Source organism: Moschus berezovskii, chromosome 1, assembly GCF_049115385.1.
Source record: "Moschus berezovskii isolate FMDL1 chromosome 1, NW_MosBer_1.0, whole genome shotgun sequence".
NCBI lineage: Eukaryota > Metazoa > Chordata > Mammalia > Artiodactyla > Moschidae > Moschus > Moschus berezovskii.
In genome coordinates this window covers 46,589,194-46,597,925 of record NC_142460.1, presented here as the reverse complement: position 1 = coordinate 46,597,925, position 8,732 = coordinate 46,589,194, and the positions used below count along the sequence as shown (strand labels likewise).

The following is an 8,732-nucleotide window of genomic DNA, read 5'->3' as shown; positions in this document are numbered from 1 at the left end:
ACTATTCTTTCTTTCACTAAAGCTTTGCAATAGAGTAATGCTAAAGTTAAGAAAAAAAGGACATATACTTCTAATATATATACATTATGTACGTAGCATACACAAAAAAGCAACTAACAGAAAATTTTGTAAAAGATAATTTCTTTGTGACTGGTGCAAGTGACTTGAATATTTAAAAGTTGAATAAGATATTTGAGATGTAAATAATATTCTTTCAAGTTATTTTATAATTATCTTTTAGATTGTGCACTTTTTCAAGTCAAGCAATGAGAATTTGAAGTAAAATAGTCAAACACGCATGTCCAGTCCATGTTTATTTTCTACCATATAGTTTCCTAGCTCATCAAGATTGTTCAATGTTCAAGGTCTACAATAGTTTGAAGATTTTCAAATAAAAATGCATTTATTTGGCATTTGATTATTCTAAATGACTTACCAAGTAAATTCAGAGATGCTATCTATAAAATTGTGCTTTCTTAAAGTAAAACAGGTAAATTATTTCAGGTGCTCTTCTAAATCCTGAAGATAAAACAAATTTGAACAAAATCTGAAGATAAAGTTTTATTCAGAAAATTTCAACAAGATAACATTTAAAGTAGAAAAAAATATACTTGCTAGGGGAAAATATTTTGGAGAACTGTAACACTATTCCTTTGAAGTTAGTTCAGGTCAGTCGCTCAGTTGTGTCTGACCCTTTGCAACTCTATGGACTGCAGCACACCAGTCTTCCCTGTCCATCACCAACTCCTAGAGCTTACTCAAACTCATGTCCATCAAGTTGGTGATGCCATCCAACCATCTCATCCTCTGTTGTCCCCTTCTCTTCCCGCCTTCAATATTTCCCAGCATCAGAGTCTTTTCCAATGAGTCAATACTTCACATCAGGAGGCCAAAGCATTGGAGTTTCAGCTTCAGCATCAGTCCTTCCAATGAATATTCAGGACTGGTTTCCTTTAGGATCAACTGGTTTGATCCCCTTGTAGTCCAAGGGACTCAAGAGTTTCTCCAACACCACAGTTCAAAAGCATCAATTCTTCTGCTCTCAACTATCTTAATGGTCCAACTCTCACATCCACACATGAAGATAAGAAAGAATAAAAGTCTATAAGTTACTTTCCTTCAGACTTTTTGATTTATATTAGTTGTTACCATTTTCATAAATGGTTCTCTATGTGATAAATTAAGTGCAAGAAAAATCCAGGCCCAAACTTCTATGGTTAGGTATTTATACATCTTTGTCAAAATTCTAAGCTATGTATTTTGCTGATAGTATTTATATAATATTTTTTTACTTGCAATTAGAATTTTTGTGCCACACATCAATCTTCTTCCATCCTAATCAACAAAATATCATTGACTCTTCTTTAAATTTCCATGAGACTTCAGGCATCTTTTAATAACCTAGTCAATTTTAGACCTGAATACTCTCATATTCATGAGCTGTGCTATTAAATTGTTTGTGGATTATGGGTTTCACCTGCTGTCTTCCAGTTCTTGTGCAGCTGGTATTATTGGATGTTGACCAGCATGGTTGGTATCAGGTCAACTGAATTCACATTTGCTATATCTTCATGTCTGCCATTGACAGATTGACTCCTTTTAACTTTCTATGGCACAACTAACACATTACCCAAAGCTGGCTTCAGTTATGGCCAGGAAGTTTAGAAAATTCTTATGGCGCTGTTTTGTTTATACAACAAATTAATGAAAAAACGTATTTAGTTACAAAGGCGTCACTGTCAAAAATGATAATACAACATACCAATGCTTTACTAAGACCAAGTCAAAAATATATATTTGAGAATTACAGAATTTCTAGTTATCACAACCATGTCACAAGCCTAAATTATTTTTCAATATATTATATACTATTTTGTAATATATATATAATTCATATAATCATGTAAACTGTCTTGTTAATATATATATATATCTCCCTTAAATTAAAAAGATTCATATGCTCATTTCTTCTAATATAATATAATATAATACAACATGGCCATATTTCTTAGCATTAATAGCAAATCCTATATAATAATAATTTAATCATAATTAAAATTTCCAAATACTTGAAGTCAGCCACTTAAGAAAAACGATTATTTTTATTGATACTTTTCTATTCTGTTGATACCCTGCCACCTCTTAACTTTTCTGGAGGGGATTTGGCTCAATGTACCTTGTGACTTATGTTTAAAGGAAAAATAGTAGATTCACACATAAATTCTGTAAGTGTGTATTTTCATGTTATTTTCATTAGTAAGAATTGAGAAGATACCTATATCCAATTGGGATCCCCAGGTGGTGCTTGTGGTAAAGAACTCGCCTGCCAGTGCAGAAGACTTAAGAGACCTGGTTCAGTCTCTGGGTGAGGAAGATCCCCTGGAGGAGGGTATGGCAACCCACTCTAGTATTTAGTATTTAGATCTAGTATCTAATATTTAGTATCTAGTTTTTGCATGGAGAATTCCTTGGACAGAGGAGCCTAGTGGGCTGTAGTTCACAGGATCACAAAGAGTTGGTCATGGCTGAAGCATCTTAGCACACAGGCACTCACAATATCCAATAGAAGAATACTTAAATATAGTCATTCCATTGCAATGCACTGTTTTCTAGCCATCTAATAATAATGTAGAATGAGAAATTTTTAAACTGTGGCACATTTCCCACATGGATTAGTGTGTGAAAAAGAAAGCATAGGACAACACATGATGCATAGCATAAATATATAATTATTATAAATTAATCCCAATACTCTGTGTGTGTGTAATTTTAGTAGAATTAGCAGCAGCGCTAGTACCAAGAGATGGAAATAAGATTGTGTGTGTGCTTCAGTTTGAAAGTTCATAACTTTCCCCTTGCACCTTTGAATATGTCATGTAAGTTACTGTTTTGCCTGTATTAAAAAAAAATGTTTTCAAAATATAACAATACAAAAAGGAGATATGTCTTACAGCTTGATAAGAGCCACTTTACTTATGGTCAGGAAAAGAGTTAAAAAATATATAATTATAGGTATCACCTGCAAAATGGTATAATTGTCCAAACTAAAAATATTTGCTGAAAAACTATCCATTTCTTTTTATCAAACCCCTCTTTGGACCAGGAATTTCGATAACATAAGAAAAGTATTTGCTTTCTAGCTGTAATGTACATAACATTCTACCATAGCAGTGAATAAAATATACTAAAACTTCTATTGTTTTCATAAATTAGGTAAATTTGTCATCTAGTTTTATCACAAAGAAAGGTTTACAATAATTTCATTATTCAAAGATGTCCTTTACTGTCCCACTTCTGTATACTGGCATAAAGCTCATGTATCCAAAAAAAAAAAAAAAATGTACTTCTGTGTTAATTCATAAGAGATCAAATCAATTTTTAAAAATTAAAGTTTTTCGGGCGAGCTGCGGAGGAACGGCTGTTGGCCTGTGGTTGAGTCAAGCTCCTGGCTGGTCGGGGGCTCCAGTACGCTCCTTCTCCTCACTGAGTTGCTGCTTGGTGCAGAAGAAGCCATGGTGCTCCGGATCACCAGGAACACGAAGATTAATGCTGAAAATAAGGCGAAGATCAGTATGGCAGGGGCCAAGCGCGTGCCTGTGGCCGCTGTTGCAACGTCTAAGCCCGGGCTGAGGCCCCGAATAGCTCTTGGAGACATCGGTAGCAAAGTCAGTGAACAAGCGCAGGCCAAACTGCCTCTGAAAAAGGAAGCAAAAACTTTAGCTGCTGGAAAAGTTACTGCTAAAAAAGTACCAAAACCTCTGGAAAAGGCTCCTGTACCTGTGCCGGAGCCCCAGTCGGAGCCAGAGCCGGAACCCAAGCCTGTTAAGGAAGATATTCCCCCGAGCCTATTTTGGTCGATACTCCCTCTCCAAGCCCCACGGAAACATCTGGCTGTTCCCCTGCAGAAGAATATCTGTGTCAGGCTTTCTCAGATGTAACTCTTGGAGTGAGTGATGTGGATGCAGAAGACGGAGCGGATCCAAACCTTTGTAGTGAATATGTAAAAGATATCTATGCCTATCTAAGACAACTTGAGGAAGAGCAAGCAGTCAAACCACAAATACCTAATGGGTCGTGAAGTCACCGGAAACATGAGAGCCATCCTAATTGACTGGCTAGTGCAAGTTCAAATGAAATTCAGGTTACTGCAGGAGACCATGTACATGACTGTTTCCATAATTGATCGGTTCATGCAGGATAATTGTGTGCCCAAGAAGATGCTGCAGCTGGTTGGAGTCACTGCCATGTTTGTTGCAAGCAAATATGAGGAAATGTACCCTTTAGAAATTGGTGACTTTGCCTTTGTGACTGACAACACCTACACCAAGTTTCAAATCAGACAGATGGAAATGCAGATTCTAAGAGCTTTAAATTTTAGTCTGGGTGGCCCTCTACCCCTGCATTTCCTTCGGAGAGCATCTAAGATTGGAGAGGTTGATGTTGAGTTACATACTCTGGCCAAATATCTGATGGAATTAACTATGCTGGACTACGATATGGTGCACTTTCCACCTCAGACTGCAGCGGGAGCTTAGCACTGAAAATTCTTGATAATGGTGAATGGACACCAACTCTGCAGCATTACCTGTCATACACTGAAGAATCCCTTCTTGTTATGCAACACCTGGCAAAGAATGTGCTCATGGTGAACCATGGGCTCACAAAGCACATGACTCTGAGTATGCCACATCTAAACACGCTAAGATCAGCACTCTAGCGCAGCTGAATTCTGCACTAGTTCAAGATTTAGCCAAGGCTGTGGCAAAGGTGTAACTTGTGAACTTTGGAATACTATCTGCAAATAAAATTGGCACCATGTGCCATCTGTACATATTATATGTTACATTTATTTACTTTTAATAAAGCTGTAGTTCTTTTTACTTATCCTTTAACTCATTTGAATGTGGCTACTTTCCACTTGAGGATAAAAGTTGTTTTAAAGGTATGGTGGGGATTGCTTAAAAACAGTTTTCAGGTACCCGGAGACCCAACTAATACATACAATTGGTTCTTCTCGGTTTTTGTTTTATATGGCTGGCTTTACTTAAGATGATTTACTAAGCTCTAATCCTTGGAAGGAAAGTTATGACCAACCTTGATAGTATATTAAAAAGCAGAGACATTATTTTGCCAACAAAGGTCCGTCTAGTCAAGGCTATGGTTTTTCCCGTGGTCATGTATGGATGTGAGAGTTGGACTGTGAAGAAAGCTGATCGCCAAAGAATTGATGCTTTTGAACTGTGGTGTTGGAGAAGACTCTTGAGAGTCCCTTGTACTGCAAGGAGATCCAACCAGTCCATTCTAAAGGAGATCAATCCTGGGTGTTCATTGGAAGGACTGATGCTAAAGCTGAAACTGCAATACTTTGGCCACCTCATGCGACGAGTTGACTCACTAGAAAAGACTCTGATGCTGGAAAGGTTGGGGGCGGGAGGAGAAGGGGACGACAGAGAATGAGATGGCTGGATGGCATCACCGACTCTGTGGACGTGAGTTTGAGTGAACTCCAGGAGTTGGTGATGTACAGGGAGGCCTGGCATGCTGTGATTCATGGGGTTGCAGAGAGTCGGACAAGACTGAGCAACTGAACAGAACTAAAGTGAATAATAAAAAAGGAAAAAAAATTAAAGTTTTTCAAGTAAAATTTAAGAGCAATGATATTATTAATAACAATATACCTGCTAAATACTGCTTGACTCTTTTTATTGTGATGAGTTATTTAAAATTATAATGATAAAGTAGTTTTTCTTAGATAATCTTCCATTTTTTTAGAAACATTATTTGTGTGCAAAGTATGGATAACTCAAATTTTTCTACTGTAGATATAAATAAAATAACTTTTTGGCATTATATTAAGAGTTTGAAGATTATTTAAAATGTTTAGCAGATATATATTGGATTAAACGTTGTATTCACATTTTGGATCAAAAGTTATATTTAAGAAGAGAGACAAATTATTCTTATTTGCAAGGAATTAATTGCAATTAAGATTTTAAAACAATGCATTCTATTCTAAGATGGAGATAATGCATGTTACGGATCAGACTTTTAAAATGTTTCCAAGTTTGGACACTCTACATGGATTTTGGACTCTAGAATTTTACATTAGCCCTTAATTTGTTTTTATTGGCTCCATTTTTCTTGATGTTAAGGCTCTTAGGATTATATGCTTTCTAATTCATAAGCAAAGGAATAAACTGTCACTTTGTTCCCAGGAAAATTCCTAAGAGACATCCTAGTTGACCTGCCTTAGGCCACACAGCCAATGTTGGAAGAATCATTGAGGTCAGAAGCCAAGAATAGGCTCTTTAAGAGTGGGCTCCTTAAGAATGGACCCAGCTATCTAAGTCAACAGGGATTCCAAAATATATTTGAATTTTTGGTAAAACAATTAAAATATGGAATGGATGCTAAGTAATTAATAGTTGGCTACTATGTCAGAGACTGCTGCTGCTGCTGCTAAGTCACTTCAGATGTCAGAGACAATAGATCATAAAATATTAAGTTCTGAAAGTTAAAGCCACTTTACTTGGATTGAAATCTAGCTCTCCTACTTTCCTAGATGTGTGAACTCAGATGAATTTTTTTTTTTTTTTTTTTAGTATTTTTGTGTTGGTTTCCCCATCTTTAAAATAGAGATAATAATATAATAACTTTTTCTTAGGTTTGTGTGAAGACTAATTGGATAATCAATACTAAGGACTGAGGAATCTTCCCAGGTGGTGGTAAAGAATCTGCCTGCAAGTGCAGGAGACATGAGATGTGGGTTGGATCCCTGAGTAGGGAAAATACACTGGAGAAGAAAGTGGTTTCTCATTCCAGTATTCTTGCCTGGAGGATCCCATGGACAGAGGAGCCTGATGGGCTACAGTCCATAGGGTCACAAAAGAGTCAGACACGACTGAAGCAACTTAGCATGCAAGGACTAACTGGGAAGAGGAGAAAATAGGTTTTGGGTTCCAGGGAAGTAGCTTGGTATGCAGGGGCCACCTGAGAGAAGCGGTGGACTTCAATCAGTCAGAAAAGATCTAGCATAAACATTAAACTTGAAAAAAATAGGAAAAAATGAGACTAGATAGAGACAATGTAGTATATTCATACAGTGGGATATTACTCAACTCTAAACACGAAGGAAATTCTACAATATACAACAACATGGATGAAGCTTGAGACATAATGCTAAATGAAATAAGCCAGTCACAGAAAGACTAATACTGCATGATTCCATTTATATTAGGCTTCTAATATAAATTTATAGAATCAAAGAATGGGATGGAGGCTTTTGAGGGAAAGAAGGAAATGGGGAATTATCAATCAATGAGCCTAAAATTTCAGTTTAGGAAGATAAGCTCTAGGGATCTGTTATACATTTGTACCCATAGTCTCTGACTGTTTCCATTGTTTCCCCATCTATTTGCCACGAAGTGATAAGACCGGATGCCATGATCTTAGTTTTCTGAATGTTGAGTTTTAAGCCATCTTTTTCACTCTCCTCTTTTGTTTCCATCAAGTGTCTCTTTAGGTCTTCTTCACTTTCTGCGATAAGAATGGTGTCATCTGCATATCTGAGGTTATTGATATTTCTCTCGGCAATCTTGATTCCAGCTTGTGCTTCATCCAGCTCAGCATTTTGCATGATGTACTCTGCATATAAGTTAAATAAGCAGGGTGACAATATACAGTCTTGACTTACTCCTTTCCCAATTTGGAACCAGTCTATTGTTCCATGTCCAGTTCTAACTGTTACTTGACCTGCATACAGATTTCTCAGGAGGCAGGTAAGGTGGTCTAGTTTTCCCATCTCTTGAAGAATTTTCCACAGTTTGTTGTGATACAGTCAAAGGCTTTGGTATAGTCAATAAAGCAGAATTAGATGTTTTCCTGGAACTCTTCTGGTTTTTTGATGACCCATTGGATGTTGGCAATTTGATCTCTGGTTCTTCTGCCTTTTCTAAATCAAGCTTGAACATCTGGAAGTCCATGGTTCACATACTGTTAAAGCCTGGCTTGGAGAATTTTGAACATTACTTTGCTAGCATGTGAGATGAGTGCAATTGTGTGGTGGTTTGAACATTCTTTGGCATTGCCTTTCTTTGGGAATGGAATGAAAACTGACTTCTTCCAGTCCTGTGGCCACTGCTGAGTTTTCCAAATTTGCTGGCATATTGAGTGCAGCACTTTCACAACATCATCTTTTAGCATTTGAAATAGCTCAGCTGGAATTCCATTGCCTTCACTAGCTTTGTTCATACTGATGCTTTATTTTAGGGGGCTCCAAAATCAATGTAGATGGTGACTGCAGCCATGAAATTAAAAGACGCTTGTTCCTTGAAGGAAAAAGTGTGACCAACCTAGATAGCATATTAAGAAGCAGAGACATTACTTTGCCAATAAAGGCCCATCAGAGAAGAAAATGGCAACCCACTCCAATGTTCTTGCCTGGAGGGGTAGGGGAGCCTGGTGGGCTTGCGTCTGTGGGGTCGCACAGAGTCGGACACGACTGAAGTGAGTTAGCAGCAGCAAACGCCCATCTAGTTAAAGCTGTGGTTTTTCCAATGGATGCCAGAGTTGGACTATAAAGAAAGCTGAATGCCAAAGAATTGAAGCTTTTGAACTGTGGTGTTGGAGAAGACTCTTGAGAGTCCCTTGGACTGCAAGGAGATCAAATCAGTCCATCCTAAAGGAGATCAGTCCTGAATAGTCATTGGAAGGATTGATGCTGCAGCTGAAAC

General features: G+C 37.4%; 1 pseudogene; it reads left to right on the top strand.

Moving 5' to 3' along the window:
• Nucleotides 1-3,512: 3,512 nt before the first annotated feature.
• LOC129550285 (G2/mitotic-specific cyclin-B1 pseudogene) lies at nucleotides 3,513-4,773 on the top strand (annotated as a pseudogene).
• The last annotated feature ends 3,959 nt before the right edge of the window (nucleotides 4,774-8,732 follow it).